General features: G+C 41.6%; 1 long non-coding RNA gene across 1 annotated transcript; it reads right to left on the bottom strand.

The window, feature by feature from the left end:
• Positions 1–6,086: 6,086 nt before the first annotated feature.
• Positions 6,087–12,882, bottom strand: LOC147655002 (uncharacterized). The gene is made up of 2 exons (XR_015283622.1): positions 12,616–12,882; positions 6,087–11,183 (listed from the first exon to the last, which is right to left on the bottom strand). It is a non-coding gene; the product is annotated as an uncharacterized LOC147655002 (long non-coding RNA).
• Positions 12,883–14,420: the final 1,538 nt, after the last annotated feature.

Raw genomic sequence — 14,420 nt, 5'->3', positions numbered from 1 at the left:
ATATACACCAGGTATTGGGAGGACAAAAAAGGAATCCATTACAAGCATTATTCCAGTTTTTGAAAAAATTATCTCTGCTATGACATAATTGTTAACTTTTAGCATCTGGTACCTTTAAATCAGAATCAGAAGGTAATGCAATCCACCAAGAAATTCAGCTAATAACCTTCCAGGAACTCATTACCAAAAATGACCAAAAAAAAAAAAACAAACCCCACCAAAAAAACCCCAGAGTTAAACTGAAACACTGACAGAACTGAGTTCTCAGTAATAAAGAAAGAGAGCCAAAGTGATATTCCAGATGGAGATTATTTGAATTTACAGCAGTGAACTGTGTAAAACTAAAAAATGGTAATAAAGAATGAAAATCAATCTGACTGTTAAACAGAAGGGATAAGAAACAGTGCAACTGGGAGACAGGTATATTAGTCAGCAATGTGAAATGGGATATCTTTGCAATAGATTGGCTCCAGAGCTGACAATCCTGCAACATGTATTCTTTTGAAATCAAAACCAGCAACTCATATTAAATACCAGATAATCTGTAGTGAGTTACAAAAACGATTTTCCCGTGCACTATTACTTTACAACAGGGAACAGAGAAGGGGTGAAATAACTCTCTCCATCCCTCCTTTGCTCCAGAGGCTGGCTTTGCAGTACTGTCTCTAGAAGTCTCCTACTCTAGCAGCAGAGTCTGATAGAGGAGCCCATGCCTCAGGGAGATGGATGCTGCAGCAGCTTTGCACCTGAGCCCTAAGCCCTGAAGCTCAGTGACAGAATCCAGTGTGCATTCACCAATTTCTTCTTCACTCTTAAAGGTGCTGAATTAAGGAATAAAGAAGGTATCTGGGATGAGACAGTTTAAAATGGGCTCCCTGCTGCCATCACAACTACAAGTCAGGGTCTCAGTGCAGACCTCCCTCCTGCTGGGAGAGCAGCAGCAACTGGGAAGAGGATCCCACGACTGACCTGCCATGCTCAAGGGCATCAAAGTATCTGAACCTTTCTTAAGGCTGGAAGAGTGAATTATAAATGTATTTTATTTCAGTGTGATGTTAGGCTACAGATGACATTGACACTTACAGGCTTCTGCACAGCTCAGTTTCCAGTTTGCTCTCACTTTTATCTGGTATTTTTATCAGAGACCACCTCCACCCCTCATAGCTTCAGCTTAATTCTCTACTGCACTCACAGACAGCCCTTGGCCATATTAAATGTTTAACCTGGGGTGTGGCAGAACCTTTTCCCTGCTAAGGACTGAAAGCCTTCTGATCTCTTTTGACAGGTTACAACTTGACACGCATTTTTACATTATCCAATAGTAACCAGAAAAATAAATAAAACATGTTTTGGCAATCAGCCTGAAATAAAATCAAAAGTCACATCGAGGCTTGACTCCTATCTCACCTTCTCTTGTTGCTTCTTTCTCTCTCCCTCAGCATTTTAAAATCTTATTCTTTGCCAAGCATCCTTAAGGCTGAGATCAGGGAGTAAAAGCCATAGCCCTCAAATGCCTTTTTTTCTCCCACTGTCTAGAGATGCACAGCAACAGTTGAGACGGGCCTTGTCCTCAGTGCAACCCACACTCCTGAATTCCAAAATTTTGCTTCTGCTATTTCTGCATCAGCCTCCATTTGCTGGCCCAATTCTGTTGTTTGCTGTTTCTCTTTAGTTCATTCATCCACTTTTCACTCTTCCTGTGCATCCTGGTTTTTACTCCTACCCTCCTCTCTCCAGCTTTCTTCCTACACAGTTGCTCCTTCTTTTCTCTGCCTTTGTAAAACTCCATGTCTTGCCGCCTCAACCTCTAACACCCACCACCAATATCTTCTAGAACACTCTTTCAACCTCTCCCATCATGCTCATGAGCACACACCCATTATTTGACTCTTATTTATTAAATACGTGCTTAATATAGCAGTAGATGGTTAGTTATCTTCATCAGGTTGAATGAGAGATCATTTATTCACAAGGTCTCTGGAAAGGACTTGTACTGGAGCAGTGGTTGGTTTCCTATGCTGTTGTTGCTTGGTACCATGTTCAGAATCATCCATAGAAGAAAGAATGTACCACGGGTATAAGCAGCAAAGGGTAACAATATAAATAAATAAATAAGAAACCAACCAACCCACCAACAAAACAACCTGCAAAAGAAAGTAGACAAGAAAACGTCCTTCAGACAGAAATCAAGGTTAAAGGTTTAGCAGCCAGAACAGTATCAGAGAGGAAAACTTTATATCACACCATATGCAGGAAAAATGTGAAAAATGTGAAAAATGTGAAGCCAGATGTCACTGAATCTTCAGAAGTCACATGTGTTGACTCCCCTGTACAGCTCCTAGGGGAAGGAAGTACTTGTATTTAAAACCTTCTATAATGTTTCTTAAGTTATATTTGTTGCTTGACAGTGGAAAAGTGATCTACACCTTGTATCTAGATCTCTTACCCTGTTTGAAGTATACCAGAGCAGAACATCTATCTGACATTTTAAATCAATGAGACAGTTGTGTATTCTCCTTAGCTGTGCCACTGTCAATCAGCTCAATTTTGTTTAATACACTGAGCTCACAGAATGTGTGAAATGTTTTCTAGGTAAAATGGAAGTGTAATCCTGACCTTTAAAAAGGGGTAAAATTTAGATAATTCATTTGCACTCTTGGTGTGTTTTTCTGCTAAGACATATTTAGCACAGTCTTAAAATTTAAACTCTTCTAAGAGCTAACACAGAAAGGAAAGTAAGTCAGTAAGCATGTCCCTAAATTAAAGTGTATCAGTCTTTTCCACAGTTCCAAACGGATGGCAGTCAGATGGTAATTATAAATCACTGCTTTCAGTTTTCTAACTTGAGCATGATCCAAGATAGTCAGTGAACACCTCTGAAATAGCTTATACTGTCACCTCAAAGACTTCAGGAAGATGTTAGGTTTGCTGTCATTCTGTAGGACTTACATGGCAAAATCTGAAAAGTGTCTTCTCACATCAGGTTTTTTCACCTCTTTGCAATATGAGAAGGTGTTGGGCAGCAGTGGAGAGACTGGAATAATCTTCTGTGAACTCAGGAAGATGGTACCATAATGTGTAATTCTCAAGTCACATTTGAATATTTTTTCAGGAAGAGCACTAGAAACTTTTTTTGTAAAATGAGTTATTGGCATTTAAGGAGGGGAGAAATCCGCTGCTGGATTTAAGACAATTTTTTTGATCAAATTCTATCTGTCACTAACTCACAGAATTACATTAATAATGCTCAAAGGATCATGTATTTCACTCCTGATCTGTGCAAAATGTAGACTGGGTAAGTTTCCTATTCGCAGTTTCCTTTTCCACAGCTCACAAGTTCCTGTGAAATATTCCAGCAAATTCAGGCTGGAGTAATACTAGAACAGCTATAGAAAGTATGGATACACAAAAACGGAGGAATGGACAGTAGGGGCTCTTCCAAAAAGAAGCTTGAGAACACATGAATATATTTCAAATAAAAATTCTGAATCTGGTGAAACTTGTGCAGAGGCTTAACATTTTACTTAGTGACTAACTCTATTTAAATCAATGAGACTCTTCACAGCATGTAAAACTTGACACACAAACAAGGCTTCGCAGGATGAGGACCAAATATTCTTTACTTTAACAGTGTGACTTGCTTGGAGACATTCCAGAGGAAAAAAACAAACATGTGGAGCTCTCTATAAAATTGTTGGCACCATTCTGCTTATTAAATAGACATAAATTCACTCAAACAAAATAAGGTCTGGACATTTATATCAAGTATGTGGAAGTTTGGGCCTATTCCTAAGTTAAAAAAAAGTGATAATCCTTCTAGATTTGTACATTGGGTTAAATTCTTACAAATATTCATTTAGAGTTTTTTAAGTTTCCCTCTCTTACCTATTTTACTATCTTACCTATAGTTTTCCTATCAGGCTAAGTTTGCTCTGTGAGCCAGTAAACTGTTGTAAGTTTCAAGCTGACAGCATGGAAAACAATTCCTATTATTTATTATCTTAGATGTGGCAAAACATAAAACTTCTTGTCTTACCTCAGTTTAATTCCATGCTGAGACAAGAATGTATTGTGCAATTTGCAGATTGTGTATTGAAGAGAACTATATTTATTTCAGGAACACAGTTTAATTTTAGATTCGTATTGAAGGTGTGATGAAAAGGTGGATGACGGGAGTGTCAGTAGGACTTTTCAAGAGCAAGCCCAATATAGTTCTTGAACAATGTAATGATTGTGAGATTAAAGAAATCATAGAATAGACTTTGCTGATTTAAGTGGAACCTGTTACATGCCTGAAATTGTTTACCCCCTAGCTGCTATCCTGGGCATAGCCTCAAACTGCTTCAGATAAATCCATCAACATTATAGCTCTTCAAGAAAACAGAAATAGTCATTTGGCCCACTGGGTGCTGGACTGCTGGTGAGTTGCTTCTGCCAGCACTTTAAATAACAGGTTTGGGCAGACACCTGGAACATCTGGCAACAGCAACTACTTTTTTTAATCACACAGGCCACAGGTCACATTGTACCATAGCTCACAAAATCACTGTCACATGTAGCAAAGCATGTTTACTTGACCTCAAGGTGTTCTTGAGGTCAGAGTCAAAAACTTCTGCAGATGTAGACAGGAACCCAGCAGGATCTTCACAAGCCCAGTGCTTGCTTCCAGTCAGTTTCTCACTAGGACTGTCTTTGTAGGAATACTTTAAAAACAGTTTAAAAATATGGCATTAGGTGTCTTAAGGCACACTGCTTCAGGCTGCAGACAGCCAGATGATGCCTTTTGAGTAACTGGTTTCCAACTATAGTTAGGGCAGGTGTTCCATATCCATACCAAAACCCTCTAGTGCTCCCAGTCTGGAAATGTAGGAGACCTGGACGGGTTAACACGGAGAATTGCTGCATGAACCAGGTACATTTTAATGAACAGAATTGCACAGAATGTCTTGGAAATCTTTTTTATGTCCTAGGGTATGACAATCTCTGTTAATTTTTCAACAGATATAGCACTCCATATATATAGGAAAAAGAATACTTCACCAACTGGACTGGGCTTGATGTTTCAAAATAATCTTTGAAACAAGGATTCCTTCCCTTCTACAGGCATAATTTCCAGAGCAATTTCTGCATTTCTATTTTTAAAAGTTGCACATTTTGAAGATATGGGAACACATGCCTTTGCAAGATAATCTCCAGCTCCTTCCCCATTCCATACTGTCACACTGCTCAAAGTCAATTTTAATGCATTGCTGCAAAGTCTGTTACAGAAATGTATATAATATATATGATGACTTGCCTGAGAAAAAGTGAGGAATGTTGCCAAGAAAAGTAATTGCATTTTTAAGGTTTCAGAATGTTTAGAGGTAGAAGTATTGAATCCAGAGCAAAGTCCTTGGAAACTATACAGCAAATACAAGGATCAGCAGAGTAGCACTAGATGGCACTACAGTAATTTTCACTCAAAAACCAGGCCAAGCTCAGGGAATGAGGGACTCAGATCCAGCTCTGAATGGGAAGCTCAGATAGACCATCCAAATTTTACTTGTGCAGCCTGGGGAGATTCTGAGGAACATGAGGTGTAGCAGTCTTTCCAGGAATTAAAATATAGAACCTTCAGTTGGTTGATCAGTGATGTATTATAGATGATGAAGAGTGGAAAGCTACCTGAATGTTTTAATTTCACAAAGTGAGACCACAAGGTACCTGAAAACCTATTATGTTCTACTGAATCCAAGGTAAGCATATCCAGATTCAATACAATTCAGTACATCAAAAAGGATCTCACTCAAAAGCACACTAGATGTGTTAAGTGTGGTTTGGGCAATCAGACAGTTCATTGCCTGTCTGTAGGTACAAACTGCCTGTCTATAATTACAGTGGTTTGTGTTTAAAAGTGAAAATTTGACTTCTTGGGCCAAAATCATCTGGATTTTTAATCTAACCTCACAGCTTACATTGCTTGTCACACGAAGTTAAATGCTGGCTGTTGCTAGTTTCTTTTAATGTTCCCCACAGGTGGTAGCTAACATCAAAGCTTAATACATATCTGTTACTGCTGAAGATCAATAGATCACGCGAACACAGGCTGAGGTGTGGTGAAGAAAGAGCAGAGTTTATTTTTCCTCCCAGGATTTATAGGCTTGTGACCACGGCCAGGGATTGGATGGTCAGGATAACACTTTCCCACTGCACTGGCTATGAGAGATGCCCATCACAAGATGTGTAACAGAAAGAATGTACACATATCTATGTTTACAGTTACTGTCCTGGGAAAGTCTTTAGAAAACTATGTTATAGCAAGCTCAGAAGCTGAGTTTTCAGGGTGACACATATCTTGTTCTCATAACAGTCAATAGAGCTTGTTATCTCTAATACACTTATTTGAGAGTTTAGTTTTAGAATTTTACAGAGGTACAGTCTTTATACAAGAACAACTGAGTGATTCTGTAGCTTACATTATCAAATACATATAGAAGAAAATTGAGTCAATTTGATTTTCTGTCAAGAAAATCATACTCATTCTTGTGGGCTTAAACTACATTCAATTCAATTTGAACTAAATTCATGTGTTAGTGGTATTGAAAAAAAACATAGCCTATCTCAGATTTGAGTTCTAAAGCATTGTAGAACCAGACTTATAAATCTTGAAATTCCTTTAAAAGAAACATCCAAGTGCAGAACATTCATAGCAACAGCACTGCAAGTTATTTTTACAATGTAATTATTTTTCCATTATATATTTCTGTGAGTTATATTTTGCCTTCTGCTATGCTCCAGGTTCAAAACCTCAAGGGTAATTATTATCTATCACTGGAATCAGTGGGAGTTAGATATTTCAAAAATGGGAAACTCTGACATTTAAATTTTAAGGCAAGTTCAACATGAATGTTTGAGTTTCTTCAAGTAAATCTTCTCGTCATACAGCTACATATAGTTTAGGGATATTGCCAGCTAAAAGGCCATCTACTTGTCAGTCACAAACAAAAAAACTACTAGTACACTCCTTTACAAGAAGAATGGTCTTTATAAATGGAAATAGCTTGACTGGAGACAATAAAATTTGCTAGGTAAATAAGCACTGGAACCAGTAGTATCTGGCCAAAAGTTGTGCTCCCACCCAGCCAATATGTGCAGGTTAACCCTGATGTGCTTTCATCCCAAAGAGGGTGGAGAAGGATTGTAAGAGCATAAAAATTTAGCATTGCTCCCTTGCTTCAAACTGTCAACATTTAAATAACAGCATTTAGTAATAAATGAGATGCCCCTTGTACTGGAATTGGACTGTTTACGCATGCAAGGCTAAACCTGTGGTAAAAATGAGAGACATATGATGACCAAAACCACTTTAAACTGTCTCTTTTAGTCATGAACCACTGCTCTTTGAAACAATTCCTCTGTGGTTCTGAGCACACCCTGAGAAAATGTTCTGGTTGTCCTACTTCTTCTAATGTGTTCTCTAATAAGAGTTCCTTTTAATCTGTGCTTTAAATCTTCTTTAATCTAGTCGTGGTTTCACACTTTGAGATGTTTCCCTGAGGCCTCCTCTCACCTCAGAAGAGGCTTGCTGCTTGCTTTCTCAGACATGTCTATGACTATATTTCTGGAGTCCATGTTGGTCCTGATAGACATTGCAGACTCCATCCTAGATGTAAAAATTGTCTGTGTAGCTGGCAATGAAGCATGGCACTCTCAGAATGACTCGGTGAAGGTCTGATGAGGCATGCAGTTTGTTGCTCCCATTTTGCAACCTGGGTGACTTAACCAAAGCCAATCCAGCAACGCATTTGAAGCCAAAACAGCATCTGGAAAAGATCCCAAACAATGTGGTATGCATGTGGGAAACAACAGTAATGCCCCAAAGCTCACTGTTTTCTGTGTCACCCTCCCAGAACAGGGTGACAACAGAGGTTAAAGAGCAAGGCTGGCCCTAGTGGAGGCCCAGCTGGGCAGGCTTGGGAAGAGGACTATGTTTGACAGATGTTCTCCGTGCATTGCTAATGACATTGGCAAACCAGTCTGGATCTGTGTGTGTGGGTGGGTGTGTGAGGCAGGAGATCCAGGAGTTGTCTTACCTGGCTCTATTACCAGATAACTCACCTAAACTAAATTTATGCTCTCTCAGTGTCAATGGCAAGGTAGGTAGGCTATTAAATATATTCTGTTCTAACCTAGGAGACAAAGCTTAGAAGAGTAATTTAGAAGATTATTAGCTACTATTTAGTGAGCTGAACATGTGATAAGTTTTCCCTCATTTAAAAAATAAGTCAAGCAATCATGAAGTATTTTCAAAATATAGCACATTTAAGACAATCTAATTCCCTTCTAGGTTTAAAATTTGCATCTAAAACTTTCCTGACTTCTTCAATTTGTCTGTTGTCCTGAATTTTGTCCCTCTTAATTTCCAACATTTCACTCTTCCTCAGACAGCTTGGGCTCCCTGGTGATCACCATAGTTCTGCTGGCCTTACTGAGGTGCTTGGGAGTGTTAGCTGCCTTCAGAAATCACACTAGTAGCCACTAACACCAACCACTACTTATTATCATCAGATTTTTATGAAAGTAAAATATCTAAATCCTAAATGCTATATTGCTGATCTTCAGTGCTTTGAAAAACACGGAACAAGTTCAAAACTTTGCTGCAAGCATGGAGATCTCCAAGTGGACTGAAGTCACCAACCAAAATGTCTCCCAAACCACACTGTGGTAGGTACTGCCACAGAAGAATACAGCATACTGAGATATTCTTGGGGACTGTCCAGCTGCTTTGATTTATACTCAAATTATGCTGACAATCAAGTGACCTGGAGAACAAAGAGATTTTTTTAAGCAATTTTTTAGGTTCAGGAAAAAACATTGGTCGGTATAATGCAACCCTGTTGATGCTGGTGTCAGGTGTCACACACAATTTTGCTTTGCCTCTCTCTAATGGTGACTTCTGCAGATTAGAAGTGCTCTTTTAAGTGCTGAAAACCAGTCTTCCATGTTGAGTCATGGAAGGCATGGTCTGCTGTAATGTGCCAGTCATGGGTAGGGAGACAAAGTTCCACAACTCGTGATCCAAGTGCTCATGAGACAAACAGCCTCGTTTATTATTCAGAACTCGCTTAAATACCCAATTCAAATCTCCCAGGCTAGACAGCCATTGGCTGATATCTCTCTCCCTGTCCAGCTTCCTGGCCAGTGGTGTGCTTACTTCTCAGCTTGGATGGGGCTGGCTGAGGGTCCCCTATAACTCATCCAGGGACATGTTTGTTCAGGCATGAACCAGGCCAGCCAAATTGGATTTGTGATATGGTCAGATGGGTATGGTCCTGTCCAGGCCAGCTGTACTATGATAATACTGTGACAATTCGCCCTTTTCGGTTAAATTAAAAAATGTAAAATGCAATCTGTTATCCTATCTGCAAGGACCGTTTGAAGAGGATAACAGGGACAGCATAGGTTTAATTTGAATGAAGTTTTCCAATTGATTTGATAAACTTAGTTCTCCTTGGCTAGCAACGTGCTTTGTGTACTAAACTGAGTTTACAACACTCACTTCCAGGAGCTGGCAGTCATAATCACAATCCTTCAAGTTAAGATGCCTGAAGTTAACTACTTATAGTTACAAGTTACAATTTAACATTTAAAAACAAGAAACGTTTTTGAACTGAGATTATACCTTAACTCTATAAGCAAGAAACAAAAAAACATTCAACATTTAGAACTGTGATAAAAACCCAACTTAACAGAAAAACAATTTGTAAATAAACAGTTTTTAAATGAATTGTCTTTTCAAGAGTCTCTGATTTTCATGAGGTAGGTGAATGGCTTGTTCTGGTTACTCTTCTTAATTTTGTTCCATCCCATCCGTTCAGGCACTGTCAGGAGGGTGTTTGTGGTCCCGGGGAGGACATAAAGCAGGATAGACATATCTGGCAGGTACCCATTGTGTTCCAGTGTCCATGGAGACACGGGCATATCCCCTTCCCCAAGTAATGAGACTCCATGTGCCTCCCCACTTATTAGTGAGAAGATCTTTTATCGCACTATATTAGGAAAGGTGAAGCAGTACAACACAGACTCTCTTGTGGGTTGTACAGGAGAGCAAGGTTTATTAATCCAGATCTTCTTTTATAGACAGTTCTGAGAAGGTCCGAGAGGTAAAACTCTCATTGGACATTAAACCAACACATCATCATTATTGGACAACTGGTTGCTACACCCTTTGACTGTTTCCTGCAAGTAAACAACAAGGATCCAAACAACACCTGCAAAGGTTGTTGTCTTTCTCCAAAGGACTGTTTGGATTCCTCCTTATGCTTTTTCAGGCTAGAGTGAGAACGTTGTGTGACTTAGTTTCACACAGGCTCTGTGCTCCCTGCCTGCTTTCAGCATCCATAGTCTTTCACTGTTACCTTGGGCATATATGGATGCTAAATCTGAACCACAGTGCCTGTACAAATTACAGGCCGCATAGCTCCTCAGGCTGCCTGAGAAAGTAGCCTGGGAAAAATATGAGAAGGAATTAAAACAATTCTCAGGGACACTAAACAGCCTTGCAGGTGTTGTTTTGCAGTCTTTGTTTTCCTTGCAGGAGGAAGTCAGGGGGGTGATGAGCCCCCCTGACCAATGATGGTGATGTAGCACTTTGTAAACCAATAGGAGTTTCTTTTCTGTACCTTCCACATACCAGTCTATAAAAACAGGCCTGAAGTAGTAAACCAGAGAATTCTCATGTTGAAACTCCCTTGAGAGTTTATGTTGTTCTTTATAGCCATTCCCAATCGGAACGACAGGCATAGGCAACAGTTTATCTCCAGGAGATTGTAATGATAGAAAGCGATTTAAAATGACTGGGTTTTGGGACGGGACCCTTCTGATATTGCCAAATGATTTAGTGTACGAATAGCCATAGCTACCTTACTCTGTGGGGTCTCACCACACATTCCTTCCTTTTGTTTTTCAATAGTACGTTGACGCTGCTCGCCACTCCGGGCTAGCTCTATGGTGCCACTCCAGCACAGGCAGGCACCAGGAGTGGGGAACTGCAGGGGAAAGGCGATCCCACTGCAGAACCTTCAGAGCACCAGTCCTCTCCCAGCTCTGCAGATCAAGGCGTCACAGGTTGTGGCGAAAAGACAGAGGAGACTCTCTTGGCTGAGGTTCTCAGGTGAATTAGGGAAAGAACACAGGAGCCCTAGCTGGAAGGGTTCAAAACCAAAGAGAGCCTCAAACACCTTCTGCATGGGGTTTTATATACTAAGAGCTCAGGGGCAGGTACAGTACAGGAACCAATGGGAACTCTCAGGGGGAGGAGTGGAGGGAGGAGATTACACTCTAAGGGCCGATAGGGGTACAAGGAAGGTGGGAACATGAGATAACAATCAATGGGGTATCAAGGGAGGAATGATAGACATAGAAGGGTCTGGAAGAAGGGGTGGGGTTTACAATGATAGATAGGGAGTAGGGGCAGGGCTAAGGTGACTGGCAGGGAACATTCAAGAAAAATAGGAGGGGTTTATATGACTGACAACTGGTACATACCCATTGAATCAATAGGGAAACAAGAACATACCAACAAACTTTAACAAACTTTGACAAAATTAAGTAAACACACTACAACAATATGTTTTAAAATGCCATGTGCTCTTTCTGCAATGGCCTGTTTTATTGCTGTTTGAGGAACACCAGTGTGGTGTGCTACATCCCAAAGCTGTAGGAAATGTCTTGTTTTTTGTGAGATGTATGCAGGGCCATCGTCTGTTTTGATAGTGTGAGGGATGCTCAAAACAGCAAACGTTGACTGCCAGTGTGCAATGGCATCCTGACCCTTTTCTACTGTGTGCCTTGTAGCCCATACAGCTGATGGAAAGGTATCAATGGATAAGTGTATGTATTTTAAATATCCAAATTCAGGGATGTGTGTGACATTAGTTTGCCAGATTTGTACAGTATTCAGTCCATGAGGGTTTACCCGGTCTGCAGTGGCACAGTGTGGCCTTGGCAGTCAGCACAGCTGCTAACAATATTATGAACCTCTGTGTTTGTCAGGTGGAATTGCCGTTGTAGGGCCTGCACACCTTGATGGAAGAAATCATGTGATGCTTTTGTTTGTGCCAGCATGTCTGGCTGTGGTGCTGTCTTATCTGGCTGATGAGGTAAAAACATCCACTCTAGGATGTGCATAGGGTCAGGCCAGTGAGTGTTCCCTGCCTTATAACAGCAGTAGGATGCAGATTCACAATGAGAACAAATACAGTGACACACGCTTCTGGGCATATCTGGTGGACTTGTCTGTTTGAGATAGCTTGCTCCATTGTTTCAAGAGCAGCTTTTGCCTCTGGGGTTAATTTTTTAGGGGAAGTTAATTCTGGATCACCTTTTAGGAAGTCAAATAAAGGTGTTAATTTTGAGTTGGTTAATCTTAAGTAAGGTCTGACCCAGTTTATGATATCAAATTTTTCCTTTTTGAGGGACCACAGTGGTACCCTCTGCCTTAATAATTCTTGAAGGATGCAAATTAACAATGATAATAAACACTGAATACAGATTAGAAACTCTTGTGCATATATACATATATATATATATATATATATATATATATATATAAAGTTTTGTTTCAAGTTTGAATACCTGTGAGCTAAAGTAGACAAGTTTGCATTTTTCATCAGGGTTTGTACTCTGCAGCTCACACGTGTTGTGATGGTGTTTGATAGGAGTGGTGCTGGACCTGGCGTTAGGTGAAGACTGTGGTTGTCTCTGTGGAGATCTTGTGTTTCCTTCTGATGTGTGGTTGGTTGTGGCTGTGAATCCCGTGGTTGTAGCCGTGGCGAAGCTGGAACTGCTCTGGTTGCTGTCGCGGGGCCGGGCTCCGGCGCTGGGATGACGTACTCTGCTTCTGGGGAACTTCCGGCTCTGGATCCGGGCATTTCATGTGACGTCACCTCGGGGCCCGTGCCCCCGCAGCCGCGCAGGCAGGCGTGGCCAGCGGACGCGGAGCTGTGGCTGCGGCGTGGCCGCGGGCTCCGGGGCCGAAGTGGTGGGGTTTTCTAACTCACGATGGCCGCTCCGGTTGGAGCAGCTGCAGCACGTCCTCAGCACCGCCACGGCTCCGCTGCCTGCTGTGTTCCTTTCGGCTGCTGCGGTGCCGACGCAGCTCGGGGTCCCACTGCCGCCCCTTGCTCTGCCGCTCCAGCCATGAGGCAGAGTTTCGCAATCCTGCTGGGTATCGCCTGCTGCGGTTTCTCTGCCCGCTGGGGCACAGCCGGCTGCCCAGGCTCTCCGGCTTGCCGGAGTTGCGGGAAAAGTCTCCCAATGAAGCGATTCCGGTGTGCGGGGTGCATTCAAAGCAGCTCGACCGCGCGGGGCAGCTGTTCGGTGGTGCCGCTCTCCCCGTGGGCTTGGGAAGGTGTTCCAAGCCCTCTCTGTCCCCTCTGGAGTCCTGTTCTTGCTCCCTAGCTCAGCATTTATCTGTTTCACTATGTCAAAAATAAATCTTCAAGGTTTTAAAACTTTTATAGCATCTTCGTCCCCCTTTGAGCTGCTTTGAGAATAAAATGTCCAGTTCGTTCCCTCATATTTGTATCAAAGGCAGCTTCTTTGGTTGTGTCGAAACTGTGGTTCTTTGCCCGCGTTATTAAAGATGATAATGATTTTCTGACATAGTCTGATCCCAATTATTGTAAAAAAAGCCACCATACCTTCAAAACTGGAGATGGTTGAGTGGATATCCAAGCTCCCATGGCTCTAATGAGTATTTTCTTCTATTTGTAGGGGTAAGTCCAGAAAACTAGCAATTTTTCACTGCAGACAGCACTCCTCGCTGTAATTTTTTGGATGGCTTTTCTGCATCTTCAGCTTTTCGCTGTAGTTCTGGGCTCTTCTCGCCTCTGTCTTTCCCAGTTTTTAGCTGTATGTCCCAGATTTTAGCTGTTTTGGACAGGCTCTGTCCCTGTCATTGCCCCAGCTCTACTCATGGGAGAGGCTGTGTCTTCACGTGGGGTCACCACTTGTAATGTGCCGGTCATGGGTGAGGAGATGAAAATCCACAACTCCAAGTGCTCATGAGACAAAACAGCCTCGTTTATTATTCAGAACTCGCTTAAATACCCAATTCAAATCTCCCAGGCTAGACAGCCATCGGCTGATATCTCTCTCCCTGTCCAGCTTCCTGGCCAGTGGTGTGCTTACTTCTCAGCTTGGATGGGGCTGGCTGAGGGTCCCCTATAACTCATCCAGGGACATGTTCAGACATGAGCTAGGCTAACTGAATTGGTTTTGTGTTATAGTCAGATACCCTTTTTCCAGTTCAGGCCAGCTGTACTGTGACAATACTGTGACAGTCTGCCAATCCTGCAATACACTGGACAGTCAGAGGGACAAAGGACTGAAGATACAAGCCTGGCATGCATCTGGGTGGTGTTAACTAGGCTTCAACC

This window comes from Cyanistes caeruleus, chromosome 2 (genome assembly GCF_971803275.1).
Source record: "Cyanistes caeruleus chromosome 2, bCyaCae1.hap1.1, whole genome shotgun sequence".
In the NCBI taxonomy this organism is placed as follows: Eukaryota; Metazoa; Chordata; class Aves; order Passeriformes; family Paridae; genus Cyanistes; species Cyanistes caeruleus.
The sequence above is the reverse complement of the archived record's forward strand: the minus strand, read 5'-3'. Positions and strand labels throughout refer to the sequence as shown.